At 41.5% G+C, this 12,911-nt stretch overlaps 1 long non-coding RNA gene across 1 annotated transcript in view; it reads left to right on the top strand.

The window, feature by feature from the left end:
- The window catches only part of LOC130251308 (uncharacterized), a 30,117-nt gene extending 19,044 nt beyond the window's left edge, over positions 1 to 11,073 (top strand). Inside the window, exons 3-4 of the long non-coding RNA XR_008840129.1 lie at positions 5,299 to 5,387; positions 10,716 to 11,073. This is a non-coding gene — a long non-coding RNA (uncharacterized LOC130251308). The remainder of the gene's footprint in view (positions 1 to 5,298; positions 5,388 to 10,715) is intronic.
- Positions 11,074 to 12,911: the final 1,838 nt, after the last annotated feature.

Genomic DNA, 12,911 nt, shown 5'->3' with positions numbered 1-12,911 from the left:
TAACCAGCAAATTTCAGTTTCCCACTGGTTACTGTCTGTACATTTGATGATCTCTAAAAGTCTACAGGCTGCTTTCAGACTATTCCTTCACATGAGAAAAAATGATTATATTCTACCTCCAGCCTTTCACAAAAGTTGTCTATTTGCAGTCTCTGAGCTCAATCTCTTGTTTACTTATTTCTCTTCCATTCCTGTGAATCCAATTTCTCCTCAAATTTTTGTCACTGCAAAACCCTCTTTTTCATCTGAGGCTGTCTGAGTGAAGCATTTGTGATACCACACATCACGAGTGCTCTGTGAAATCAGTTTCAGAGTAATGATTACCAAGACATGCTTAGAAAGGCACTTATGTTTCCAAATATCTCCTTGCATATTACTGAAGTCTGTGAACCAAAATGATGTTCATTCTGCCAGCATAAGGAAACCAGAGGAGAAACACATGTAAGTCCAGTCCAGTCCTAGTTAGTGTCGGGGAAAAGTCATGGAAATGTTGTCATCTACTATTTATACCTCCCTTATTTATATGAGCATGGTGTTTTACTATTCAGTAACAAGTGATGGATCCTTGCCCCTTGATCCTGTAGATTCTGGAATAATAAGAGATGTTATACTGGAGTAATTGCAGTATTTGGATTTCCAAAACCCCTTGATACTGACACAATTTGTAACCAGCAAAGTAAGATTTATTTTCATGTGGTGCACCCAAAGACACATTGCAATAAGTAGGCAGGAACAAGCTCTACTCTCTGGTACCACACCTTAATGTCTCTATTCAGACTCAAAGAATAACATCTTAAATTAGGTCAAAACACTGTACAAGAATACAGGATGTTATGACAGGGCAAAGTAATGGTGGAAGGAAAAAAATCAATAAATATTAAAAAAAAAGGCTGAAAATTGCTTGAAGGTGAGTAGCTATTCCCACAGAAATAGTATTTGCATTGATTTAATTTCTGACATGCTTTGGTTTTAAGACTTATAATGAACTGTACTATTATTGTTTGTTCTGAAGCATTGTCAGAACAAAGTCATGAATAAGCAAGAATGGAAATGAAAAATTTTAAGTCTCCATGCCATCTGTGAAGGGCAGGAATCACCTCCAGGCACTAAAACATGAGCTGATTAAACAAGGTGGGCAGGAAGCTGGAAGAGAACATAGATCATAGTGCAGTGACTGAGGTGAGAATGGGGGATTTGCTGGAAAATGATAGACACAGTGCTTTAGTAACCATTGACCTTGCACTAAACAGCACATGAAAAAGTCAGTGCTGCAGAGATTTAACATGGGACAAACTCAAGAGGACCAATATTAAACAGATTTCTCTTTCATGTACATGTTATTTCCTTATCCATTTCTCCCTAGCCATATTAGCTGTGTTCTTTCTCCAGTATCATTCCCACAGACAGCAGGTCTCTATCCCCCAGCCACCAAAGCTCAGAGGCCTCTGAAAACTGCAGGGTAACATTTATACACAAACCCACATTTTCTTTGATTTGAGAGGACTACTTACTGAGGAAAATTTGTGATTTCTCAGAAGACATTTAAAAATAAAAAAAAATCAAACCCTAAACTGACAACACTGTATTTAAACTGGGAAAGCCCATGGAATAGCTGGTTTTCATTTGGTGCTTATGTGAATGTACAAACGACTACCAGAAGACTTTTCCCTGTACCATTTGCTTTATTCAAAGCAGCCATTGGGAAACTTCATGATGATTTCAGTGAATTTTCATTAAGATCAATGTTGGTCATGCCATCATTTGGAACAGCACAAGGCAATTTGAGAATCTGTTTATTTTCAAAGCAAAGTGTTCCTTGCTCATGGGATCATTCAAAATGAAGCCCATATTTTTACAAAAATGAGTCTTGGGGACTGACTGACCTCTGTCATTCACTTTCACATGTTGTGCCTCCTTTTCACACCTTGCAAGACACATGTGAAGGCACTGTGGTTTATAAGGGTAATGCTTCTGGTGCCTGCAGCCACAGAACAGGAAAGCAAGTGGTGCACCAATTCTGGAGGGCACAAGCTTGCACAATGCCACAGTCTCGGTCCTTGTCTCTTACCCCAGGCATTGGGTAACTCTTCTCGGTGGATCAAAGGATCAACATTCCAAGGAGGTGTGAGTGCTGTGAGGTGCTCCATCAATGCATGTGACATGGTGGCATACTCACGTTTTCTAGGAAGTGGAATGTCCTGTCTTAGACCAAATTACTGGTGCATCCTCACTGCCACCTTCACTTCCCACCTTGACTGACCCAGTGCCCCTTTCATTATTCATCTTTCTCCTTCTACAGGTAACGCAGAAACTTCTCTCCTCCAGGGCTCCTCCCTCTTCTGCTGCATGGACCCCTATGTCACTGTCTGAAAAATCCTGCCTACACTCCTGATGACATGTGTCTGTAGGTTGCACAGTGTACACACATACACTTACACACAACTGGTGGGAAGGTGTGAGGCAACCTGCTCTTATACCCAGCTCCTAGTAGGTCTGTAGCCCTGTGGCAACCACTAACAAATGCCTAAAGGAATTGTTAGGGCAGTATTTAACTCAGTTGTCTTCACATTGAATACACTCACTGGAAATAAAGAGGAGGGAGCAACAAATCACAACTGCTTTGCAAAAGGGTGGTACAGTCTCCAATTCTGAGAATTTCTGCCTTGGGAAGCAGGCACAGTGAATAGTATTTAAATGATACTGGAAAGGGGAGGGGAAGGCTCCCCTGGTGGGGATGAGTTTCTCTCTTATGACACACCACAGTCACCAAGGCTGGCAGCGTGTGGTCAGCTGCCTGCTCTGGAAGTGTCGCTGCTGGTCTGCTCTGCTGCTGCAGTTTGTACGACAGCTTGGGTCATCGGATTCAGGCAAAATCAGCCAAGGTGGTGCAACCCACTGAAACACTCAGTGTGAGTTTCCCTGGCTTGTTTTGTTCCAAGAGCTCACACAAAACCAGTGCCCAGCAGTGCTGCAGGAAAGGGGCAGCAATAGGCAATTGGGAAGTGAAGGCTTGAGTCAGAGCTGTACGAAACACGAACATCTGTGGCTCGGTCATTTACCAGTACAGTTGGTGTTTGTCAACGTGGTCAATGAGGTCGTTTGTCAAAACAAAACTCTGCTGAGTTCCCAGATGCCTCATTCTTCCATGTGAACTTCCCTAACGTAAGTGCAGGATTAAAAAGAATGTACTTGCCATTATAAGAATAAATTCATTAAAGGTTAGAGCAAAATCCAAAACAATTATAAGGAAGCATTTACCTCTCCACAGACAACATCTCTCTGTTATTTTTGCCAGCAATTTGGAAACTAATTAAAATAATGGATTATTTTACTCACTGTTTTTAACTAATCAGTAATCCTAACATGCTATGCATTTGGTATTTCCTATAAACACTATTTTTAAAAGCCTTCCTAAATCGACACTTTAAAATAAAAATTACTTTCTTTCTCTTCTTAATTATTTCTAATCCAACAAATAATTAAGCTTGTCTTGCTTAATATTTGCATGAGTGTGAGAAAGCACAGGTCATTCAGCATGGGTAGCTGAGGAGATCCTGGATCCCTGTGAAGGGAAGATTTTCATAAAGCTTTTTAGATATCAAATACATAATGTTTTAAAGCCATTGACCTTCCAAAGGGTTGAACACCTTTCATATGTCTCCAGGTGAGCTTTCCAAAGCAGGAGCCCACTAACCTTCCAGGCAGGCTTGAATGCCTTGCCTCAGGCTGTTTTTCACAAACAATACAGACACATACACTCTGCTCATAGCATCTGTCTCTTCCACTTGCCTGAGAACTAAAAACCAAATAAGGGAAAGAGATTCTCAGCTGAGATATGAAATATGAATAGTTCTTCTGTGAACTGAACTGTGAAGCTTAAATAAGGAAGCAGAAAAGGTCTGGGAAACTGAAAGATGTACACTTTTAATTTAGTGCTATCCCAAAAACTCAGTTAAAAGATTTAAACATCTTTCTTTACTTTAACTAGAATCTTCAATGGACCAAAAGTGCCTCTGGGGAATCAGCAAAGTGTTCTGCAAGATCTGAAGAGGATTTGGGGGGAGGAGACCATGAGGGGAATTGTCTGCACTTCAAAGAGTTTCCCTCAATAGCACTATTTCAGATGAAGATTTACAAAATGTTTATTATTTATACATTTAGTCATTAAAAAAATGTAATGTATTACTCAGATGAGACCAAAAAGAGTTTGAAAACTTAATTTTTATGTTGTTAAAAAAAACCAAAAAGCCTATTGGACTGAAGCTCCCTTTGACGTTCCTTTCTCTTTTTAAGGAGATTTTTTTTCAAACAAAAGACAAAAATAATGTCAACTTCTCACCTCTCTGTTGAGGTTCAAAGGATTTCTCCCCCTTCATTTTAGTATTATTTTGTATGGTAAGTATCCTATCAAATGAAGGCTCTGTTTGCTTGAATTTCAATGAAAAATAAGACAGAATTAAAAAGCCAGCAGCAAGTATTCCAGACTGGGTGCTGCTTTCTACACCTTTGATACAATTTCTCTAAAGAGTCTGCAGAAAGGGTAGAAACAGACATAAAAAAACCCGTAGAAAACCCCCATACTGATATGACTTTGCTATTTCATTATGTTGCATCATTTAAAATGAGCTTCAGAAAATAGGAAAGTACTTTCTAAAGCTGAGGTATTTAGAGGCATTGGAGTGGCCATGGTTGTTACCTGTGGGCAGGAGGCTGGTGCAAAAATGTTAGCCAATTTTTTGGTTTTTTATTACATTTCTGTGAGATACAAAAGTCCTTTAAGGATATTTTGAACTCTAAAGATATGCTTAAGTTCAGCTTAGTATTACATTACTTTAGCATGTATTTACAATGTCCTAAGGTGGCTTTAAAATCAGCAGCAACCTATCACAATGTAACTTCTATAATCTTCATCATTTCCATGCCCCATTCTGTACCTCCAAGTCATTTATATTTCTTTAGCATCACACATTTTCTGAGGAAGAAGTTTAATTCAGATTAGTCAGGCTAACCTTTCAAAAAAACTGACTGAGCCAGGTGAAAGAGATTTTTTTAGAAACGTGTTAGCAAGCATCTCTCCCATGTCCCCATGGCCTTTGTGGGACAAGACCTTTGAGGAGATAAGCAGTGCAGAAAAAGCATGAACACCACTGCCCTCACTCCATCTGTTTTCCATGCTCTCCTGTGCTGCCAGAGGTTCTGGCTGATACTTCCAGTTCCTTCAGGAGCAATTTTTTCTGCTAATGGACACCTGCCTGCATTCAGTCTCACAGCTGTGCTGGACCCTGTCCCACCTTACAGCCTTGGAGAAAGCCAGCTCTCCCAGCAGCTTCCAGGCCAGCGTGGGCAGCAGGGAAACAGAGGTTTCTGTGCAACTTTTGGCTGTCAAGGTGAATTCCTCCAGACTACCTAAAAGGCAGCAGCGAATCAGAAGCATTGTAATGGCATGTTACACATTTTAGCATGGATTCAGTTGAATCAGAGGCTATGAATTGATTTCAAGGCTGTATGAATGTTGCCATCTCAACTAAAATACATGGTAGACCAGAACTGAGTTAATGTGTCAGCAAGACAAAGAGCTTTTGCCAGCAGGGAAATATAGAGCTCTGAATTCCCTAAAGCTGTAACTAGGTAAAGCAAAGGTATGGCTGGTTACCTACTTTTATGCTACTGTGACTTGTAACATTCACACAGCTCATGAGAAAATCCTAGAAAAATGTGGATACCTTGGCAATAGCGTGCTTAGTTCTACTGAGAGCATTGTAAGGATTGTTTGCCTTTCCTTTGCTTCAAGTAACATTTATCATTGTTTAGAGAGTACCAATGGCAGGGAGATTTGGCAAGCTTCTCCAGTATGCTGTCCTTCATCCCCTTCTGTTATTTCTATCCCTGCTGACAGCTAGTCAACACACTTCTTTATTTGGATTAAATTTTGTGTTTTCTCAATTGGGGACTGAACTTCCACTTCAATTGAGAAGTTTCAGAAAGAAAAAGCCAAAACAAAACAACTGCTTTCAAATGTATTTTTACTATGGGAAACATTCAGCACAAACCACTTGAATTTACTGATTGATTTACTGGTTGGAAGGAAACATCTAAGCAGAATTGCAGTGAGAGTTATAAAGACAGACCCAAACTAGTTCGTGATCTCTCTCATAAGTTGTTGAGAAAGAAATCTGGATGGAAAGTCTGAATGATCCAAGTCTTACAGAGGCATTTGTTGTATGAGGCAGTTTTAATCTATTTACTCAGAATATTTATATTATTTCACCTGTTATATGTTGCTACGATTATGTTGTTTTCTTCCTAATAAAAAAATAAAACACAAAATGTTATTGATATCTTTGTCTGCAGCTACCAGATGCCTCAAACCACAGAAATATCAAAATATTGCAACACTTTGTAGCTATATAGTTAATGGAAGGGTGGGTTATTATTTATTTGATTATAAAAAAACTTTCACAAAGATTCTTCAAAAAATGTGAAGATATAATAATACCATGTGTTTTTAACTTTCACTTATTTACAGGTGATAATGCTGATACCAACAGTAGTAAGTACCACTGCCTACAAACTAATTAGAAAATGAAAATTTATGCTTAAATGATTGTTCTGCTTGCATTTTTCATAATTGACTATAACAAAATCAGTTTGATCTTGAGTATTGCATAATAAATGGTACCAGCTACTTTTTCTTTATCAGCCAACAAATTTTGGAACAAAAGGCATTTTTTCAACTTCTTTTTCTGTTAAAATGAAGAGGTATGTTTCTAATATATTACCATGCCACTGAAGGGTCTTAAAATACTGCATATTACTAGATGCTTGTAAACATGAGGCAAGGACTGCAATTTTTTAATAGCTTAACAATGATAAAGTGGTTCTTTCAGTGAATGACTACTACTCATATTTCTTTCAATATGAGCTGAAAGATTTTTTTTTTTTTAATTAGAACAAGCTGATCTGTATGCGCTTAAGTTTGATATAGTATGCTAATTGCTGGGTTCCCAAAAACTGATGACAAAAGCGGTACTCATAAATAGAGCTCTCATAGAAACACATCCTTGTGAAAATAAAAAACCAAATTATATCTATGTGTGTGTGTGCTTTTATATCCACTTCTCTGGTCTACAAGAAACATGGAGAGAGGCTTTTTAGAATGGCATGTAGGGAGAGAACAGGGGGAATGGCTTCAAACTGAAAAAAGGCAGGTTTAGATTAGATATTAGGGAGAAATTCTTTCCTGAGAAGGTGGTGAGGCACTGGAACAGGTTACCCTGAGAAGTTGTAGATGCCTCATTTGTGGAAGTGTTCCAGGCCAGGTTGGATGGGGCTTTGAACAACATGGTCTAGGGGAAAGTGTCCCTGTCTCTGGCAGGACATTTGGAACTAAATGACCTTTAAGGTCCCTTCCAAACTAGACAATATTGTCATTCTGTGATTTTGGGTGCATCAAAAAAAATTTACTTGATTTCTCTTCTCAGAGCCAGGAAATAAAAACCACATAAAGTCAGATTGAATTTTTGGGAACTCACGGTTGGTGTTCAGCTGGTGACATCGATCAGAAGGCGCACAAGGGCTGATCAGCGGTGGCGTGCGAGGGGACGCAGTGGCACTTGGTGGCAGGGTGGGTGCTGGAGGGTCCCCAGGAGCTGGTTGTCACCTCGGGGGGCTCGGGGTGGCCGCAGGGGAGGAGTCTGCTCCTGCTCCCCTTTTCCAATGGACTGGGATGGATTGCGGCAACTTGATAAGTACTGGTTCTGCTAAGGCTTGGAATTAAAGTTAGTTTAAACAGTACCTGTAAAGTGTTTTATAAATTGATCTCAAATGACAAGTATTGAAAAAGCATTAAACCCAAGCACCATTTTAAACAAGAAGTCAAAGCTCATGGTAGTTGAATGATGTATTTGCAGCTGGAAGGGCAGGCGGGGGGGAAACCACTGTTTCCATGTGCTTCCCTGTGCTGCCGAAAGCAGCGGAAGCATTCTGGAAGTGGAATGCTGCCCTGAGTGCAGAGAGGCTGCGCTGGGAGGGCAGCTCGGCCACGCCGGGCGCTCCCCCGCGAACCTGTGAGGCCGCAGCCGCTGCCCGGGGGCCGGGGCTGCCTGGGCCGGGGGAGCCCTCAAGGATCTCAGTGGGGCCTGGGGCTGCCTGGGCCAGGGGTGCCCTCAGGGATCCCAGTGGGGCCTGGGGCTGCCCGGGCTGGGGGAGCCCTCAGGGATCCCAATGGGACTGGGGCTGCCTGGGCCGGTGTGGGGGCCCTCAGGGATCTCAGTGGGGCCTGGGGCTGCCTGGGCCAGGGGAGCCCTCAGGGATCCCAGTGGGGCCTGGGGCTGCCTGGGCCAGGGGTGCCCTCAGGGATCCCAATGGGGCCTGGGGCTGCCTGGGCCAGGGGTGCCCTCAGGGATCCCAATGGGACCTGGGGCTGCCTGGGCCGGTGTGGGGGCCCTCAGGGATCCCAGTGGGGCCTGGGGCTGCCTGGGCCAGGGGTGCCCTCAGGGATCCCAGTGGGGCTGGGGCTGCCTGGGCCGGTGTGGGGGCCCGCAGGGAGCATAGCGGGGCGGGGATACCGGCGCTGCTGGGACGGCTCCTGCCCAGCTGCGGGAGTGTGTGGGAGGGAAAGCAGCGGAACACGAGGCGCAGGTGTGGCGCAGGAGGAGGGTGGAGAGTGTCCCGCAAGTTGAGAGAGGTGATTGTCCCTCTCCTCTCCTCCCTGGTGAGAGCCTTCCTGCCATACTGCATCCAGCTCTGTGGTTCCCAGCACAGGAAAGGCACGGACCTGTTGGGGCGAGTCCAAAGGAGTCCAAAGATGGTCAGAGGGCTGGAGTATCTCTCCTGTGCAGAGCTGGCACTGTTTAGCCAGGAGAAGAAAAAGCTCTGGGGAGACCTTATAGAAGCCTTCCAGTACCTAAAGGGGACCAGAGACTGGTGCAAGAGAGCTGGAGAGAGAGTTTTTTGGAGGATGTATAGTGATAGCATGGGAGATATTTATGAGGGTTTTTAGTGATAGGATGGGGCTAATTGCTTTAAGCTAAAAGAGAGCAGGTTCAGATTAGATATAAGGAAGAAGTTCTTTACTGTGAAGATGGCGAGGCAGTAGAACAGGCTGCCCAGAGAAGCTGTGTGTGCCCCATGACTGAAAGGGCTCCAGGCCAGGCTGGATGAGGCTTTGAGCAGTCTGGTTTAGTGGGAGGTATCCCTGACCATGGCAGTGGGTTGGAACTAGATGATCTTTAATGTTCCTTCCAACCCAAACCATTCTATGAGAGCAGAGCCAAAAGGATCTCAGTCCCACAGAGAATGAGTTTCAGTGTGTCAGACTGGGAGGAGTTCTAGGGATTTTTTCTTCATGTATCATCATTTCCCATTGAACTGACTACTAAATATTTAAAAATGAAAAAAAAAAAATGTTGGAACAACCCTCTCTCCCACAACCACTTTCTGTTCCAAGGCAAATGAGCACTGGTGATGGAAATGTCAAATTCATAAAAATGAAGGCTTGTTGGCTTCCTTTCCTGCCTGTTAAAGGATGGCACTGGTGCCCAAAACTGTATCCATGGCCTTTGGGTGATGCGATGCCTTTGTGATGGACTGGCCACTTGTTGGCTCTCCCCCTATACACGACAAAAGTGAAATGAGAAGCCTTTTTTGTGTTCTTGTAGTAGAATGTATTATATCATAAATAGAAGTTCCAGACATTAAAAACTAAGCAAAAAGTGCAGATTAGAGTATATATACCTATTAGAGTAATTCAAGAGCATTTAAATGTCTTTGGGAAATGATTTATCAGTATATTTTGTAGTACCCTTTCAGCTGGAGTTTATCACTCCAGCACTACATCCTCTGCCTGTACCTAGGTCAAGAAAATGTGCTGCTTTTTGTGAGATCAGGCTGAAGGTCCAGTGCATGCTAGTTCTCCCATACACTATGCTTTGAGATGCTCTGGGAGGTAAATCAAATCTACTGGCTCCTGGAGAGCTTGAAGCCAGCAACAAATACTTGTCTGCAGTATAACAGGTGAATATCTCTGTGAGGTCATGGCCATAGCAGCTGTCAGAGTGCTCTGGGTGGAAAACCGAGCAAATCTAACATCTCAATGCATTAAGAGCTTAATCCAGCCTGGGCTAGGTTAGAAACAGTACTCTAGAGCTGTATTTGCAGGGAGCTAGTAACTTCTAGGAGGTGCAGGTGGGAATGGTAACCTCCTCAGGTAAGGCCACAGCCAGAGAACATACACAGCTCCAGCTGGAGATAAAACAAACGAATGAAATTGGATTAAAAGTCTCCTGCTTAAAATAAGCTGTTTAAATGACATGATCTGTACACACTGCTCTATTTTCTTCTTTATACTATACTAGTCATGCTTTCCTAGACAAGATATACATGTTGTGGAATGTTGACATGTTCTAGGCTGATAAAAATGCATGAGCCACTTGAGGTACTGAATGAGCTGATGTTATGGAGGCCATATATTATTTTCACAGGGTACATTGGTCATACATCTAAGTGGTTTTGAATGGGCAGCCTTATTGGTATTTAAAGCAAACTCTCTTTACTCAAAAGATCCTATGTACTGGTAAAGCTGAGGAAGCCATAGTAGCTGACTGGAAAGGTTGGTTATTTATGTTTACTGTAAGTAACATGGCCATCTTTTGAAGGTGTAGGATGTCAAATGTGTAACTTGAGGCTCCTTTCTTGTCTTTACCTGTCCTTGGCAGATCTCGACCACCACTGCACTATTAAGACTGGGAGCCATTGTAGTCACTTTTCCCTGCAGCATAAGAACCTTTGGGAGATGCTACTGTCTCAAGAACTGGTGACTTAATTCAGCACAATGAAGAAATCCCTCTGTATACTAGAAGATATCAATAACAGACTAAACCCCAGGCTATTCAGTTATTTAAATAATCAGACTCTCTATTTGGTACTAATGTATAGGGGAAAAGAAGGAAGCAACCTGAGAGATTTAGGAAGTATTAGGAAGAAAAAAGGAAAAAAAGAGAACAACTTCTGCACTGTGAGACACATGCCAGTGGAACATGGATGACTGTACAAAATGGATGGAAATACACTTTTCTTTTTTAGGTGGACTCAGAATATTGATAATAAATAACTTGTTACAAGTCTGTCTTCCTTAACTGAATATGAAATGCATAGTGGTAGCTCTGCAGATGAAGCTTTATGCTTAAATCGCAGTTTTTCTCAGTTTTCATGTTTCACTATGTACAGAGCCTCATCTTCTGTATTAAAAAACAAAAAAAGAATCTTCTTGAGGGAGTCTACTGTAAGCTTCACTGGTATATTCAGTGGAACATTGTTTCTTTCCAAATTCTCTTAGAGGGAAAGAAGTTTAATAGCTGACTTTGCAATTTTGTGTTATAATTCGATGGTAAAACATGATTTAGTTGTTTTTCTTCTCAGTTACAGATACATATGTAAAACTGGTAAGTAAATTAATACATGTAAAGTAGAATTGCATCATGGAATATAGAACCTTTATCTAGCATGTATTTTTCATGTTAGGTAAACACATCTTTCTTCTAGCATGATAATACATCAACTCGCCTTTTAAAAATGCTCTGTAGTGGAGCAAAAGTCAGAATGTTTGTCCTTCAGGAGTCTCTTTGCAGACCTGAATAAACATTGTAGAGATGCCCTAGTCATTAGGGATTTGCTCTGCTAGTTAGGCAATTCTGCTGCATCACCCTTTCAATGTAAATAACCATGCTTAATTAATGGAAATGCAATATATACTAACTAATGACAGAACAAGTAAATTAACAAATACAGAGGAAGATGCAGCTCTGTTGAGGGCATCAGATGAAGATCTTCCTACTTTATTAGTTTATACTAGTTAAAACAAATGTGAAGTGTAAACCTACCCTTTTTTATACTGTACAACAGCATTGCAATGAAATGCATTTTAGAATTAGTAATTAGAAGCACAAAATGAGTAGTTTAGGCACATGACAGGCTGTATTTGGTATGCAGTCCAGAACAGCTGTCTCCTGTATCCGCAGCTACTGACACTCACGGAAAGGATGGCCAGACTTTGCAAACCATTTCTGACAGTGCATAAATAAACAGCTGAGGGTGGATTTAACAATGCAGACAGTGTTAATGCTTCCCCATTCCCACTGTCTTGAGGATTTGAAAGGTAAATGCAATTAAGAAAAACTTGAATTTACCAGCCTCTACACTTGGAGGCTCATACTTTCCTTCCCTTGCTCCCACTAAAAAGATTTTTTTTACTTCCATTGTATTTATACCAGTCACTAATAAAATGCCAATTTCCCCTAGCTTGGTTTAATTGTCTCTTTGGAATGACATAAATATAAAAATCGAGTAAGGGACATAGGAAGCTTATCTTTCCACTTTGTGTTCTGCCTTTCTCCAAATGACCATACCTTTTCACACTTTTTTTTTTTTTTTTCACCCTTAATTTTCCTCTCCCATTTCTTCGAACCCAGTGATTGTTAAAATAATCTTTATGAGGGATGGATAGAAAGGAATTTGCCATGGGGATCAGCAAGATTTCATGAGAAAACAAATAGGGAGCACCTAGATCTCTGAATTCCACTTTTCTACAAGAGCAGTACCTCTCTTTTCAGCTTACTGTTGCTTTTGTTTATATTTTCTCCTCTTTTTCCACATGCAGTTACTTGTTCATGACTTGGAAAATCAACTTTTTGCATCAGGGACTGCTTTGTGTTTTTTTCTGTGAGCATGGTTTCCACATATTTGGTAATCCTGGGCCAAAGGCAATAGAAATCATCTTTCTCTGGAGTACTCTGACTCAAAATTTCAGAACGCTCTTAGTTAAAAGTCCAAAAAGACTGACTTCTGTGGTAGTGTTATTAGTGTTTGGCCAACAGGTCTGTATTATTTCTTAGGTACATCAGCACTACTGCCTG

Source organism: Oenanthe melanoleuca, chromosome 3 (genome assembly GCF_029582105.1).
Source record: "Oenanthe melanoleuca isolate GR-GAL-2019-014 chromosome 3, OMel1.0, whole genome shotgun sequence".
Classification (NCBI taxonomy): domain Eukaryota; kingdom Metazoa; phylum Chordata; class Aves; order Passeriformes; family Muscicapidae; genus Oenanthe; species Oenanthe melanoleuca.
This window is presented reverse-complemented; position numbering and strand designations above follow the sequence as displayed.